The sequence below is a fragment of the Ailuropoda melanoleuca genome, chromosome 2 (assembly GCF_002007445.2).
Source record: "Ailuropoda melanoleuca isolate Jingjing chromosome 2, ASM200744v2, whole genome shotgun sequence".
NCBI classification, from domain to species: domain Eukaryota; kingdom Metazoa; phylum Chordata; class Mammalia; order Carnivora; family Ursidae; genus Ailuropoda; species Ailuropoda melanoleuca.
In genome coordinates, this window is record NC_048219.1 from 64,762,879 (window position 1) to 64,776,740 (window position 13,862).

Sequence of the window (13,862 nt, forward strand, 5' to 3'; positions counted from 1 at the left end):
GGTAGCTTTGAGCTAGAATGTAAGACTTCCATGCCATTAATTTATTAGATAGGCAATAAAGAGTAATAGAAAGTTTTGGCCCAAAGTGAAGGAATAAGAAGGTAATCAACGGCAATTTAGAAGAATCCTGATGAAGCCTGAGGTTGGAGAGACAGAGGCAATCTCTGAATGCCAAGGAAAGGAAAGGTGTGAGATCACAAGGATTTGAAATCTCTTCCATAACTAATAAATATTTATTGAGCGTCTGTCGTGTGTGAAACATGTGGTACTAAGTACTGGGAGAACATGGGAAAATAAGTTATTATCCTAGTTTAAAAAGGCTCAAAGAGGGAAGATGCCAGAGAGACATCAGCGATTGGGAAGGTATATAGGCCTAAACTTGGGGAGTGAAAGAGGAAGGGTAGAGGAGGTAAATATATGGAAGATCTTTAGCAAGTAGAATTGACAGAATTGGTGTCTACATGGATGCAGAGGGCTAAGCAAATGGGGAGAATCTAGGAAAATTGAGGTTTCTTGGGTTTGGTGGAGGCATGATGACTCCATAAGCTGAGAAAAGTGAGAAAGAAGAGTATTGGGAGGAGGGGGGATGATGAGTTCTATTTTATTGCATTTGATGAACCTGGAACACATGATAGAATATTGGTAATAAAAATCTAGAGCTTAAGAAAGAGAGTGTTAGACAGATACTGTGTAAGTTGAGTTGATGATAGATGCTTGTCAGCGTTTGGGAGCATAGAGAGGACAGAGATAAGTCAAAGCTGAGATAGGGTCCAAATTGGATGAGGCCATTGCCTGGAGTGGGTGGAAGTGAACTGAGCAAAGTTAATTGCAGACTTTAGAGCTCAGAACTAAAGCAGAAAAGCCCGTGTGTTATTGAGTGCAAGGAATCATCAAAACTTGGAGGTGAGAGGTCAAGGGCTAAGAGAATACAAGAGCTTACTGAGAAATGAGAGCAAAGGAGGGGGACCAGCTTGAAGAATGTGCTTCCCAGGACTTATTTTAGGGATAGGGCTGCATTTGTTTGGAAGAGCCACTTTAGGCAAGCAGTGAAATGCAAAGGAGTTTAAGCAACAGAAGATACTCATTTGTTCCCATGTAGGGAAAAAGAAAGAGAAGAACACAGAGCTGGTGGGAAGCCAGTCTACTCCCCAGGAACTCCTTCATTTTAGGTAAACTTGGGGGAAAAAATCATGAACTTCTCAGAGATAATTTTCTATGGAAACTAGTGGAAGGGCTGAGTTCTGGGTTCAGGATGATGAAGGGATAACCGGGATGTCAGTGAGTTAACACTTTGTATTTTTATATTGATTTCCAAATTCAAAGAATGATTAGTTTTTCTTGTTGTAATGGTAATTAAACTGAAGAAGGGCAGATCTACCAAAAAAAGACAAAACAAAACCCAAACCAAACCAAAAAACAAAAACAACAACAACAAAACCCACATCTACATTGTTTAGGAGACAAGTGGTTTTGAACTTTAGCTCTCTTTGTCCCCTCCGCCTTCCAAATCAGTATAACTAATGTTGAATGTGAACAGTCGGTGTTTTTAACTGTTGGTCGTAGTTACTTATTTCTCAAGAATTTCTTGTATAACTAGCAATCAGGATTTATTCAATTGTTTTAAAAGTCTCCCGTGATGCTCTTACAATGTTCATTCTTTGTTGAAAGAAATGATAATTTGGGTTAAGACTGAGTGAATTGAAACTGAATTCCTCTTACCTCTACATTGATACATCGGCCAAGGGGGGTGCAGGGCACTACTTTTCCTTTCTGTACGTACGAGTAGAATAGCGTGTGCATAAAACTGTGTTAAAAGCCAAATCTTGATAGTTTTTATAATGTCATCTGGTACAGGACTTCCTTTGCAAACCAGAGGTGAGTTCCTCTGTAGGAGCTCTGAAAGGAAAGGCAAAGCAGTCCTTTAAATCACTTGATTGCCTTTTATTACCTTTGGGTAATTGTTCAGGATAAAAAATGAGGGGAAGTATGTCATTCTTTTGCTCTTTCCCTCTGTAGATACAGATTTTCAGTTATGCCTCTCCCTGAGCTGTAAAACTTTGAATTCCGAAAGGAATTCCTTGGCAAGCTGAGGAAAGGGGGGAAGGTATGTGAGGGGAGAATAGATACAGAGCCCATCACCTTTGCAGGGTGGGTGTCCGGTGCAGAGATGCACAAGACAGACACTCTGTCTCCAGGCAACTGAAAATCTGGGAACTTTAGTGATTGAACTCCCAGAACACAGTTGTGCTCTGGACTCTGATGGACCATAATGTTGCCTTTTCCTTTGGTGCTGGGCTTTGATAATGAGGCACTTATCCAAAACCCTGCTGGACTTTGGATGAATATATGGTCTTACTTATTTCTAAATTCAGAAAATATTTGTTAATTTCTTACTGATGATAGTAACAGAGGTAAATTAGAAGTTGTAGGAACAAGGCCGGAGCAGAGGAGGCTAGGTGTTGATGGTTGCTCCAAAGCAGATGGTGAATGCTTCTGTGGGGCAGGAGGGGAGTCCCAGGGGACTCGGTTGTTGGTGGGTCATGTAGCCTTGCAGAAAGTTTGAGAACCACTGCAGGTAGTGTTCCATCTGCAAACTGGTTATGGCCAAAGGTCCAAATTCTGAAGATTTCACCTTATATCTAAATATTTAGGGGGGAAAGCAAGTTTCCTATTTACAGCAAAAGAAATAATTTTTGTGCTAAAAAAATTGGGATGTTTCATTTCAATTTGGTGTACATAGTATTTCTGTGAAATGCTTGATTTATATTTTAGGGGGAGAAGTCAGTGATTAAGTTAAATATCCTGATAGTCTTTTCATTATTAATATTATAGTTTCTAATATGTTATGTATAATTAGTACTAATAATTAACTTTTTCGTTACTCTGCAATCCATTTCTTCTTACTTTTTGGTTATTAAACATTATGTTAGCATTTGGGGAAACTCCACACGTTGTTATGAAACACATTTGACAAAGTTTGAAGACATCTAACCAAAAGTCTTTCAAACATTACTTTTTACCTTGTATTTTCTACCAATGAGAACTTTAAAATCTGCAACTAGAACCGTACCTTTCCTTGTGGAAAATACATTTCCACGAGATGATTTATTTTTAATTAAAACTAGATGGCCTTCTTTTTAAAATAAAAAAAAATTCTTAGTATATTGCAAAGTAAAATAAAAGTACCTTGAAAAGAGATGGTAATTTTTAAAAACTTCCTTGCTGGAAGGCAAAAATGTGTTGTTTTTACCAAAAGGCAAAGGATACAGACCTCAAGATTAAGTGGAAGGTCTGAATGCAGCATATACATTTTCCTGATGCTTTTAATTTTGTATATAGAGTGTCTAAAACAGGAACTTAAGTTAGTAATGAACATGACTTAGATGTATGGGAGTGGATTGATTATAGTAATACTATATTGTATGAACAATCATAATGACATTAAGAGATCGATTTGGTTGGGACATGTAAGGGAGATAATATGTATATTAAAAAATACTTTCATGAAAATTTCTCGTTTTTCTCTTTTTAGTTATTTTTAGGATAGGTCATATGAATAGTGCATGTGAACTTATATGACCAAGAAAGTAGTAGATTTACATCACTACAGAAATTTGATCTGGAATTGAATGTGTTTGTCAGAGGATGGGTGGGGCAGGAGATGTTTATACTAAGGTATATTTCTAAATTCTAAAATTGTATTTCACTACAAAGCCTATGAAAATGACTTTAAATAATTCAGCTATTGACTCTATTTTTTAAAAAACATATTTGTTCCTAGGAATAGGATAGGGAATGTATTCTGATTTTTACCATGATACATTGGTTTTTCGTGCTTCAAAATATCAAGCATAAATTTTAATATTTTGGTAAGCAATAATACGCCGTTACCCAGTTAAGGTCTATCTGCCTTGTTAATGAGATGTTTGGGATCTAGAACTTAAAAAAAAAAAAAAAAGACACAGTTTCATAAATTTCCCGCTTTTTCCCCAAACTATGATGGGTAGTGCGAGTCTGAGGAGCATGTAGTGAGAAGTAAATGCTCCAAAGTCAGAGTAGTGGGGAGATAGAGTAACAATCTGTCCCTGGGATGAGGGTGGTTAATTTTAATTTGCATATCTTATATGAATGAAGACCATTTATAATATGTGCAGATCATTTTTATATTTCTTTTTCTGTCGCTTGTCTGTTAATGCCCTTTATTTTTCTCTTGAGCGACTGGCTTTTTTTTTCTCTTCGATTTCTAGAAGCTTGTTATTTATTAAGTAGATTAGCCCTTTACCTGTGATTTGAGCGCCAGATCGGTTTTTCCCAGTTTCTAATTTGTATTTCAACTTTGTGCATGTTATTATTGTTATTTTTTTTAACCTCATAGGTTTTTTTATCATAGTGGTTTTTTTATCCTTAGTTAGATTTATTAATATTTTATGGCTTCTAGATTTTGAATCATAGTTAGAAAGACCTTCCCATTCCAAAGTAAGAAGAGAATCCGCCCATATTTTCTTACAGTACATTTGCATGTTCATACTTTAAATATTTGACCCATTTGGAATTTATCTCATACAATATGAGATATAGATTTAACTTTATTTTTTCCAGATGATACACATTTATTAAAAAGTCTATCTTATCTCACTGATTTGAGATGCCACTTATTTGGATCTATTTCTGGGTTTTCTATTCAATTCCATTAGTCTAGTCCCTATGGCAATCCCAAAATGTTTCATTATTGAGGTTCTGTAATTTTTGTTTGAATATATAGAAAGCTATTCTTCCTTTTCAAAGGAGTTTTTCTTGTTTGTTTACTTTTTCATATGAGCTTTAGAATCAGCTTGTCGTATTCCAGAAAAAAGCCTCTTGGTATTTTCATTGAGATTGCAATAAATTTAAAAATTAAAATTTAGAGGAAATTGACATACACTGACTTTTCCTACCTAAAAACGTGGTCCGTCTTTTCATTTATTCAAATCTACTTTCAGATCCTGCAGGAGCATTTTAAAGTTTTCCTCATATAAGCTTTGTATATTTCTTGTTAAATTTATTCCTAGGCACTTCACATTTTTTGCTGCAACTGTAAGTGGAGTCTTTTCTTTCTTTTATTTTGTAAGGGGATATTGTATGTGTACAAATAAACACACGTTCATATATGTATACGTATTTATACACACATACACATACATATATGTCACAGATTTTCATAAATTAATTTTGTGTCCTGCTTCCATACTTAATTTTCTGTTGTTTATATATTTTCTCGGTTGATTTTCTTGGGTTTCCTAGTTATGTAATCATATAATCCACAAAAAATGACAACTGTATAATCTTTCTCCCCAACAGCTATGTTTTTACTTTCTCTCTTTCACTAGTTGCCTTGACTGATACTGCAGGTATCACTGTATTAGCAGTGGGAGAGTGGGTATCCCCTTGTTCTCCTCTTGACCTGAGCAGGAGCCCTCCAGTGTTTCCCCATTCAATCAAAACTAGCTTTGAATCTTAGAACTAATTTCTAGTCAGACATTACTACTTTGCTCTATCTGGAAAACTGTCAATTTGGTCCAACAGTAAGGTCCATAAAAATTTAACAATAATGGATTGGTAAAATACAGTATGGTGCATCCATTGAATGGAATAGTCTGAGCAATTACAAAATAATGTGTATGTTTTAGTCCTTTTTGTTATTGTTTTAAAAAAATCAAAGTATATACAAGTATGCATGGAAAAGTATCAGAGGATATTCAACAAACTGGTCTAAAATATATAAATGTATTATTGCAGCATTATTTACAATAGTCAAAATATGGAAACAACCTAAGCGTCCATTGATAAATGAATGGATAAAGAAGATGTGGAATATTACTTAGTCATAAAAAAGAATGAGATTTTTGCCATTTGTGACAACATGGATGAACCTAGAGGGTATTATGCTTAGTGAAATAAGATAGAGAAAGGTAAATACCCTATGATTTCACTTATATGTGAAATCTAGAAAACCAACCAACCAACCAAAGCAAAACCAGATCCATAAACACAGAGAACAAACTGATGGTTGCCAGAGGTGGTGGATAGACAAAATGGGTGAGGGGGGTGGGAGGTACAGGCTTCCAGTTACGTAATGAAGAAGTCATGGCAATGAAAGGTGAATTGAATGAATGTTATGAAATGAAAATTATAGGCAACATAATCAATGGTATTGTAATAGTGTCGTATGGTGACAGATGGTAACTACACTTATGTTGAGCATAGCTAATGTATAAAGTTGTTGATTCACTATGTTGTACATCTGAAACTAATGTAACATTATACGTCAACTATGCTTCAAGAAAAGAGAAGAAAGGAATAAATAAGATTATAGAATAAAAAATAGTTATGAACATAAACTACTGATTGGTAATATCAATTTCTACTGATTTGTAAAATTTAAAAAAAAATTCTTGAAAGTATTTTGGCACAATTAAAAAACAGTTTAGAAATTTAAGAAAAATAGATTGACAATTTTCCCTTTCTCTGTTCTGGATCCCTTTCTGTTATTTAAATTTTAATTTGTTTATCCTTAATTTTTGCAAAGTGGTACTCATAGTGTAGATAGTGATGATAGTGTAGGAAGGGGCTTACAAGACATAATCCATAAGGAAAAAGAAAAGAGGAGAAAAGTCTACAGTCGAGAGATTCCAGTTTATTTTGGAAACCAGAAGTTGGATGGAATAGAGAGAATTGAGTTGACAAAGTGGAAGAGGGGTAATTAAAGTGGTTTGAGGAGCCTTACAACTTGGTGGTCAGTATACCGTAGAAGGCAGCGGTGAGGCACAAGCCTGAAGAGGAGAATTGCCCTAAGTTGTTTACAAAGTTCTTGGATCCCACTGGGTCCCTTCTTGCCCCTCATACAGCCATTGTGCTTTCAGGCATGTCATACTGACCATACTACCACTAACACAATCCCTCTGTGAAGTATCGAGTTTCTTTTCTGGGGAAAGGAGTTTATCTTTTGATGGAGAGTTGCTATAACAAAAGGGCTGATCAGAGAATGGGAAAGAAAGATACTGTTTTTATGGTAACACAGTATTTTATTTATTCTGTCAATTAATAACTAACATGTGAGAACATTTATAAGATTAATGGAATTTAATCTAAGAAAAGTGCAGCTTTTTTATATTTCATATCAATTAATGAGAGATAGTCTAGGTAATTATGGTCAAAATTATTACATCAAAAACTTGTAATAAGTGTTAGTCTACATACAATTTAGTTTTTGGCGTAACGTTCTTTGGCTGCAAGAAAGAACATTTGGTTTACTTCACTAACAGAAATTTCCTTAATGCTGGGATGGCCTCTTCTTGATATTTCTTCCGCTGTTGATTTTTAGCATAGTTATCTATTCTCCGATTGTATGAATGGAGTTGAGTGGAGAGGTACTCATCATGTTTATTCCAAATAAGAGTACATAACTGATTACTATAATAATGAGGGGGTAGACAGGCAGTGCAACCGCCCGATATTTTTGAGGTCAATAGGCTAAGCCTAAGGAGTTTAGCCAAGGTTCAGGAATAGAAGCCCACACACGATATAGTATGAAGCCAAATTGGGAGCTTAAGAAAAGAACAAAGCCATAAATAGCTCTTTCTGGCAATGATGATGGCGAATTTTCCATCATTTTCCTTATGGCTTTAGACAGTCTGTGGGAAAGAAACAGAATCATCGTCAGTGATTTACTCCTCTTCATCACTGTCACTCATCTGTTGTAGCCTCGTTGTTTTGCTATGGGCACTGCCTCTGCAGATTTTTTCCCAGCCTAAACCACTGCACACTGCCATCCTGTGCCAAAAATATGTTTGAAATAGAAACTTCAGTAGAGGGGCACCTGGGTGGCAGAGCGGTTAAGCGTCTGCCTTCGGCTCATGGCGTGATCCCAGCGTTATGGGATCGAGCCCCACGTCAGGCTCCTCTGCTATGAGCCTGCTTCTTCCTCTCCCACTCCCCCTGCTTGTGTTCCCTCTCTCGCTGGCTGTCTCTATCTCTGTCTTATAAATAAATAAAAAAAAAAATCTTTCTTTAAAAAAAAAAAAAAAAGAAACTTCAGTAGAAGGTTGGAAGATAAAGATAAATAATTCTCCTGGTCCACAATTTCTGAATCATGGCATGACTGACATTTTTGATTGGAAATTCTTTACCTTGGGGGGCTGTACATTGTAAGGTGCTTAGCAGCCTTCCTGGCCTCTGCTCACTAGGTGCCCACGCATGCCCCCTTTCCCTGCGATGACAACCAGAAGCATCACCAGACGTTGCCAAATGGCTGCGGTGGGGAGAATCAACACCTCCCACCTCTGCCCCGGTTGAGAACCTTTGTCTTAGACAATAGATGATAGAAAAGATGGGGCATCTAGGTGGCTCAGTTAGTTAAGCATCTGACTCTTGATATCAGCTAAGGTCTTAATCTCAGGGTCGTGAGTTTGGCCTTGTTGGGCTCCATGCTGGTGTGGAGCCTACTTAAATTAAAAAAAAAAAAAAAGAAAGAAAGAAAAGAAAGCTGTAGAGATAATCAGTGGGATAAAAGGACAACAATCAATCTGGAGAATAATAAAGTCCCAATATCCTGCTAACAAGAGTTCAAAAAGAGAGAATATAGAAAATGAGGAGGAAATTAGCAAAAAACTAATAAAAGAAAGCTTTACAGGTAAGATTGAAAGCACCCCTTAGGGTCTAGCACAATCAAAGAGAAAAGGCCCATTCTAAGGTACCAGGCACATCATTGTGAAATTTCAGACTATAAAGGTAATGGGAAGATTCTAGAATGAAGAATAGACCAGATACAGAGGAAGGAGAACCAGAAAGGCATTAAGCATTTATTTCAGTGGCAATACTGGAAGTAAAACACAGTGGGACAGTGCTTTTAAAATGCTGAGGGAAAATGATCTTCAATTTATCCAAATTATCAGTTGAGGATGAGAATAGAATACAGACATTTTCAGACGTGCAAGCATGCTAAAAAATTTACCTTCTATGCGCACGCTCCAAGTCAACTACTGAAATCTGTGCTTCAGCAAAATAAGAGAGTGAATTTCTAATGTTTGGGCATTGAAAGATCCAATGGGCATTTGATAGATATGTTGAAGCAGCTGGATAAAATTCTGGTTAGATACATTAAAAAAAAAAGTGAAAAAGGAAGGCAATTATTAACTCCAGGGACAACAGGATATTTTCAAAAGAAGCACTATCATGGCACCTTACTTGCAATGCACTGTATTTACATTGACAGGATGATAAAAACACAAATTATTGATTTGAACAGAAGTTGTAATGTAGCTCTGTGAGAAGGAAGGGTAAGGGCAAAGTGGTGCTGGTGGTATGTGTGAAAGGGCTAAATCCTCAAATACCATGACAAGAAGTCAATAAATAATGTCTAAAAATATAAGTCAGGAAACATTGGTATAAGCATATTGTTTAGGAAATGAACACCTAGTAGGGTTATGTGGAACCTGGGGTGAAGTAGGGGGGATATTGGTCAAGGGGCTGATGGGACTCGGATGTTTTTGTTATAAGCCTTTATGAACTATTGAACTATTTGAATTTTCACTTATATGTATTACTTTCATTAAAAATAAAAAATCCACACAAAAGCAATAATACATATAGGAAAAAGCCACATAAAATAACATAAGCAAAAAGAACACAAAAGGGATCTCACCTACCCAGAGCTAACCATTGGTAATAACCAGAAATAGTTTTTTCTTGAAAAATTCTGAAAAACAAAGGAAAGGACTTTATTTATTTTTAAATATTTTATTTATTTATTTATTTGACTGAGAGAGAGAGCGTAAGCAGGGGGAGTAGAGGCAGAGGGAGAGGGAGAAGCAGGCTCCCTGTTGAGGAGCGAGCCTGATGGGTGGGGGGGACCTCGTGACCTGAGCCAAAGGCAGCCGCTTAACTGACTGAGCCACCCAGCACCCCAAAAGGACTTTTAAATACTAAAAAAACAAACAAACAAAAAAACCCCCAAAACCCCTCACAAATTCTTGATACATTAAAACTATCAATAATAATTTAAACGGTAGTGCCTGGGTTATTAATTTTTAACTAAATCAATCTTTCTGATCAAAATGCTTGGTGTTATTTTGGTTATATCTTCACTAACAGAGCAGAGTGGAGAATTGAGGCAATCTTCCAAAATACTTCTGCCTTAATTATCTTGTTATTTTAGAAAGAAGCAGCTTTTGGTCTCAGCTTTCTAAACAGTTGTCTCTATTTAGTAGTTTAGGAATTTTTGGAAACAAATTTATCAGGAAAATTTGTCTTCAACAAATGGTATTGGGAAAACTGCACAGCTACATGCAAAAGAATGAAACTGGACCACTTTCTTACACCATACACAAAAATAAGCTCAAAATGGATTAAAGACTTAAATGTGAGACCTGAAACCATAAAAAAATTCCTAGAAGATAACACAGGCAGTAATTTCTCTGACATTGGCTACAGCAACATTTTTCTAGGTATGTCTTCTAAGGCAAGGGAAACAAAAGCAAAAATAAACTACTGGGGCTACATCAGGGGCGCCTGGGTATCTCAGTCGTTAAGCATCTGCCTTCGGCTCAGGGCGTAATCCCGGCGTTGTGGGATCGAGCCCCACATCAGGCTCCTCCGCTGAGAGCCTGCTTCTTCCTCTCCCACTCCCCCTGCTTGTGTTCCCTCTCTCACTGGCTGTCTCTCTCTGTCAAATAAATAAATAAAATCTTTGAAAAAACAAAACAAAAATCTACTGGGACTACATCAAAATAAAAAGCTTCTGCACAGCAAAGGAAACAGTCAACAAAACTAAAAGACAACCCACTGAATGGGAGAAAATATTTGCAAATGACATATCAGATTAAGGGCTAGTATCCAAAATACGTAAAGAATGTATACATCTCAACACCAAAAAAACCAAATAATCCATTAAAAAATGGGCAGAAGACATGAACAGACATTTCTCCAAAGAAGACATCCAGATGGCCAACAGACACATGAGAAGATGCTCAACAGCACTCATCGGCAGGGAAACGCAGATCAAACCACAATGAGATTTCATCCCGCACCTGTCAGAATAGCTAAAATAAAAAACACAAGAAACAAGTGTTGACAAGGATGTGGAGAAAAAGGAACCTTTGTGCACTGTTGGTTAGAATGCAAACTGGTGCAGCCACTGTGGAAAATAGCATGGAGTTGCCTCAAAAAATTAAAAATAGAATTACCATATGATCCAGTAATTCCACTACTGGATATTTACCCAAAGAGTATGAAGACGCTAATTTGAAAAGATATATGCACCCTTATGTTTACTGCAACATTATTTACAACAGCCAAATTATGGAAGCAACCCAGGTGTTTGATAGATGAATGGATAAAGGAGATATGGTGTGTGTATATATATGTGTGTGAGGATGGGTGAAATAGGTGAGGGGAATTAAGAGTACACCTATTATGAGCACTGAGTAATGTATATAATTGTTGAACCACTATGTTGCTCCCCTGAAATTAATATAACACTGTATGTTAATCATTGGAAAAAAAAACTTGAAACACACACACAAAAAAGATACATAGAGAGGAACATATATAATAAACCATATTTCTTGTCTAGAGTGCATGCGAAAATTTTTTTTATCAGGAAAATTTGCCTCAAAAGAATTTTTGTATTTTTTTCTCTTTTTAAGGAAAGATAAATAATTCCATTTCTCTGAACTGTTTCAGTGAACAAAAAAGAAGTGCAGTTCAGCTTTGATACCTCACAGTTAACAAGCAAAAAAATTTAAGATAGTAAATAACAGAATTTGGGGGAGCTGTCCTTGGAAAGAGAGGATTGGTAAAACAAAGTTAAGAATAATTAGAGACTTAAATGTGAATAATGAAATGAATATTTTTAAAGAAATTAAGCTGCATTACAATTTTGATAAAAAAATATGCAGTTCATAATGGTTTTCTACCTCCTAAGGTCATTGAGTTTTGATTAGTTTAAAAGTTTCAAAATTCAACTAATATTTACTGAATTCCTTTCCTTATCTCAGGCCTTGTCCTTGATGTGTTCACTTACACGCTCTGTATGCTTTTGCAACAATCCTGCAGATTTGATGGCGCATTTGTAGAGGCCTAATATGAAGGAATATAGTGGGACGTAGAGTATAGAGTGGATTTTTGTGGGTTTACTTGGCTTTGGCTGCTGCTGTGGGCGTAAGACAATATGCACATTAAACATAATGATGATGCATCTATCAGGAAAAAACAGAGCAACTATCAGCCACTGGAGACAAACACGGGGAGGGTCTGGAGGTGGTACCTTGAGGCGGAGTCGGGAGATGACATGTGCGATCTGTGCACGTAGAGCTTACCCCGCGGATGTGCGCACACAACATCCTGCCTCCAGAGCTACGATCTAACCACGTGAAATCATAAGGCAGGTGTGGGGCCAGCCAAAGTTGTCGAGGACTGTGTGAAGCAAATATGATGGGACAGGTGGTGCAGTGTGAATGGGCACTCCTGAGAGTTTTTTTGGGGGAAGGAGATATGTCCTGGGGGCCTGCAGGATCTTCTACCTGCTCGACTGCAGGCAGGCTGCTGTCCCTGTAGGGTAAAACAGGTTTTGTCTTTCTAGGTCTGTCTGAGGTACGTTTGCCAAGACTGGGGTCTCCAGAGGTAACTATGAATTATTATCCCCATTTTATAGATGAAGAAATTGAGCCTCAGTGAGGTTCAGTTAGCTAACGTGTATTTGTGTGCATGTAAATATTAGGTAAAACATATTAGCTCCACTGATAGGCATTTCTTACAAATAACTGACCTACATTATTAAGAGTGGTGCTTAATAATTAACATTAGAGGGGGCGCCTGGGTGGCACAGCGGTTAAGCGTCTGCCTTCAGCTCAGGGTGTGATCCCGGCTTTATGGGATCGAGCCCCACGTCAGGCTTCTCCGCTGGGAGCCTGCTTCTTCCTCTCCCACTCCCCCTGCTTGTGTTCCCTCTCTCGCTGGCTGTCTCTATCTCTGTCGAATAAATAAATAAAATCTTAAAAAAAAATAATTAACATTAGAACCCACCTCTTATCAAAAAAAATTTTGTGATTACTTTTCACAAATATAACAGCCTAAATATACCTCTTCATTATTTTGTTTTATTCAAAACAATTCCATGCTGTTGATCCAGAACATTTGAAGGTTTTTGGGACTGTACTTAGCAGGTCAGAAGAGATACTATTGAATGGCAAACTTTATGCATTGGGCCACGCGGAATTCTCTGCCAGCACCAAAAATTCAAATCCTACTTCCCCACCCTGACAGCAGAGGGGCTCCGAGTGTTAGGTGTAGGTGGAGTGCTAGTGCACTCTAGGGTGTTTTTCAGGGATTCCAGAGGAGGCTGCTCCAAGAGAACGGGCCTCTTTCACACACGCCCCCTACCCAGCTTGGAATGCACCTGCAGCCCCCAGCAAGAACAGGGCGGACTTGGCTTCGGCCAAGTCAGACGTGGCATGAAAAATCTGCAATTGCCTTTTGCACCTCCTTTCTGTTATTAGTATAAATTCATAATCTAAAAAGAATTTCGGTTACGTGGAGAGCCTAGGTACTGACCGCGGCGGAAGCGGGCTCAGACCGTTCTCTCACTTGGTAGTTTTGCTCCCTGCTTTGGGAAGAGGAGGAACCGCACTCCCTGTCCCTGGCGAGGTGTGTTCTTCCAGGATCCCACCGCAGCCCGCCTTGGGTGTTCCCGTTTCTGAGCCCTTTCCGGGACCCAAGTCCCAGTACTTGAAGGTCGGCCCTACAGCCGGCCTCGGGGCCCCGCCCACTTTGGCCGCAGGTCGCAGCCGCCACGGGCCGGAGCGGGAGCCGGAGCCGGAGCCGGAGCC

The 13,862-nt window shown here is 37.9% G+C and overlaps 1 protein-coding gene and 1 pseudogene across 3 annotated transcripts in view; one reads left to right on the forward strand and one right to left on the reverse strand.

Moving 5' to 3' along the window:
- LOC100464807 (TLC domain-containing protein 4) overlaps positions 1-13,862 on the forward strand; it is a 99,876-nt gene that overhangs the window by 18,791 nt on the left and 67,223 nt on the right. The gene's annotated exons all lie outside the window — the stretch shown is intronic.
- Positions 7,240-7,877, reverse strand: LOC100465055 (annotated as a pseudogene).